At 34.7% G+C, this 3,148-nt stretch overlaps 1 long non-coding RNA gene across 1 annotated transcript; it reads left to right on the forward strand.

Moving 5' to 3' along the window:
* The first annotated feature begins 1,118 nt into the window (after positions 1-1,118).
* On the forward strand, positions 1,119-2,734 carry LOC141350807 (uncharacterized). The gene is made up of 3 exons (XR_012358931.1): positions 1,119-1,498; positions 1,546-1,660; positions 1,801-2,734. It is a non-coding gene; the product is annotated as an uncharacterized lncRNA (long non-coding RNA).
* The last annotated feature ends 414 nt before the right edge of the window (positions 2,735-3,148 follow it).

The raw sequence follows: 3,148 nt of genomic DNA on the forward strand, positions 1-3,148 counted from the left end.
AGTTTAGCTAAATTAAACTGTTATTTCTCTGTCTGACTCTACGCAGCCATATGCCAAAAAACCTAAATAAGATATTTTTCCCATTTTATTTCCCCTTTGTTCGTTATTTGGTTCAGTTTAATCAGAGCTACCTTGTGTTACGTTGTTCCCTTGTTAGTTTAGTATAAAGTTAAACTGCTAGCTAAAAGTTTTAACCAATAAGGATAATATTAACAGGAGATATGAATGAAAGAATTGAACCATGATAAAACGCGACATGCACTACAAATTGAAGGTATGAAATTAAGTTAAATGGAAGCTTGTTTATTCACGATATGATGCTCGTTATGAGGTAATCATATAGGCTAGATAGATACCGTGAGTTAACGAGGTCGTTTACATGCACGTGAGTGCACGGATATCGGTTAATTATTCAAATTACTGAAAAACACGGAGAAAACCGCAACCGCATTGCCATGTGTTTTTCCAAGATGTATGCAAACAGGGGAAATATCACCAAACCAACAATTCATTTTACCAAAACCTCACTATATATCATCATTTGTATGCACAGATTGCTGGATTGGATGCATTGTGTGTTGTAAGCTTTTCGTGGCGCTAGATGTCAGACAGATGCAAATGGCAAATACATACGAAGTGTAAAACGTGTATGGCGAACATTTGTTTTTCTGTCATTAACGTTATAGATGCTAGTTTGGTGAAAGTACACACTGAGTGCTTCAAATCATTCAGAAGAGATACTGTTTTTAAGGGCAGTTTAAAGAAGACCTGACATGGATGACTTCCAATGAGAAACGACTGCTAATACTTATATAAATTCATTACAGAAGGTAAAATTATATATTTATACATATAAATCATTTTATTTAACATAACTGAACAGTTAACCAATCTTTTTAGTGTAGTTTTGTACATATTATGGTTATTAATCTGGCAAGAAAGTCACATGACCTGCTGCCAACTTTAATAAAAATATATTATCTTCTCATACATCGTTTTGCTATTGATATCATATTAAATAGCAATCAAATTGATTAATAATTTGGAAATGTATAAATGAATATTTGTCTTGAGTGCTGTTTTTAATATAAAAAGAATGTTGAGTTTTCAGAGTCTTATTGTCATTTTTTTGTGATAGGACCCTATACCAGACTATATTTGAATACGGCATACCCATGAATTCTGAACTGTTATTCCTTAACCCAGTTTGGAGGATAAGAGCTTACCAACTAGTTATGTGAGTACACACAGTACATTAGTACTGTACACTGTCTCTAACATGATTTGTTATACTGAGATGATTTTGATTCAAATAACGGTTAAAACTGCACCCTTTTTGGTATTTTCTTGACTCTTTTTGTCTTTGAAAATCTGCAGAAATATGCTGAGGTGATGTATTGCAAAATAGCCAACATACAACAATTAAAGGATAATTGCAGACTACATCCTGATGAAGATATGGATGACCCTCTGTCTGGTCAACAGGAGTTTAAATATGGTAAAGTTTAACTGTATACTCATGGTGTTTAAATTCTGTTTTGCTAGGATGGGACAGTGATGTAGCAGCTCTTCCCTTGCTCATTCACTTCTTGCCTTCATTTGTGAAAGGAAGAAAGAATGGAGAGGTTCAATGTGCAACTGAAGCTACTGATTGTGCTGTGTAAGTTTTTTTGGTATTTTGTTCTAGTTGTTTATTCAGCAGTTAGTTTGCTTGCATTGTTCACCCCATGTAAATGCATACAAGTTCATAAATACACATCAAATACATTCATCAAATACACTCTTTTAAAACACTCTTAGGTGATGAGCATCAATCCATGCTTTGAGGTGGATGGATCAGCACAGCCCTGCCTGCTCTGCGTTGGGAACAGAAGTTGCATCCAGAGTTTTTGCATCATTCTGGACCAAAAAGCCATTCCCTCCATGATGAAGACCACTGATGCAGCCTTCCACTACTGTACAGTAAAACAACTACAGAACTAAATACCAGGTTGGAACGTATTTAAGAAAAATGAAACGTCTTTTGAATTGAAATGTCTGTTTTTTTATGGATAAATCTTTAGTATTGTGAAGGATAAGCATTTCTGCTTGCCAGTAAGGTAATTGCAGTGTATTTTAATGTTCAAGTTTTGAGTAGGGTGGCTAATTTTTTTTAACTCTCATTTGATTTATTAAAGACCTTATAATAAGTGGTTTTCATGTCACTGCGCTGTGGTATAAGATGACTTTCATTATTCCATACTGTATCCTGTTTCTAATTGTAGCTGAGGTATTTAAATAAGCAGTGTTAAATGCAAAGTGTTGTGTGTATCAATGTAAATATTAAATGTGATGTACTTTAATAAAAAGAGGTTTTGCAATATTTCTTGTCATTTGTCTTTTATAGAAACAACCCATTAGCAAAAAAGTGTCTATTAATCAGTATTTTAACACTTAACATTGTTGAATTCACATTACACTGGTGTTGACCTTAAATTAGGAGTGTTCATTTTTAACACTGTATTTCTGTGCCAACACCAGTGTAGTGTGGAAACAACAATGAATAGTGTTGAACAAAGTGTAAAATTTAACAATATTGAGTGTTGAATTAACATTTAATGGGTGTTGGCAAATTAACACTACACTTTTGACTAAATTAACACAGTGTAGTGTGGACACATATACACACTTTGCCAGTGTTAAATTTGACACCGTGGGTGTTATTTTAACACCAGTGATTTTGCTGTGTATGTTGTCAGTTCGCAGCATCCCCCCACCACCCCTTCTCCACACATTTTAGTCCTAAAACACACTTACATAGGGGGGGAGTACTCTGGGTTTGGGCCGAACTCCGAGCTCGGAGCCCTCCCTCCGGACAGCACGCCAAATACGCATTAAACTTTACCCTCCAAATTATATGTAAGTGTGAACTCGTGAACTAATGGTAACTTCCAACAGAAAAAGTAATCTTGCGAAAATTTTTGTCTCGCATTCCAACTATCAGTGTGGGCGAATCACAAGATTTTGTTTTCCTATCCTAAAGACATATTGTTAATGTGTTTCTCTTAAATTATTTTATCTCATTACATTGGGATTGTATTACAGTTTGCTGTAAAACAGTTACATGCCAACTAATAGTTTTTTTTCTGCATTTGGCACTTGATGGGGG

Source organism: Misgurnus anguillicaudatus, chromosome 19, assembly GCF_027580225.2.
Source record: "Misgurnus anguillicaudatus chromosome 19, ASM2758022v2, whole genome shotgun sequence".
Lineage (NCBI taxonomy): Eukaryota > Metazoa > Chordata > Actinopteri > Cypriniformes > Cobitidae > Misgurnus > Misgurnus anguillicaudatus.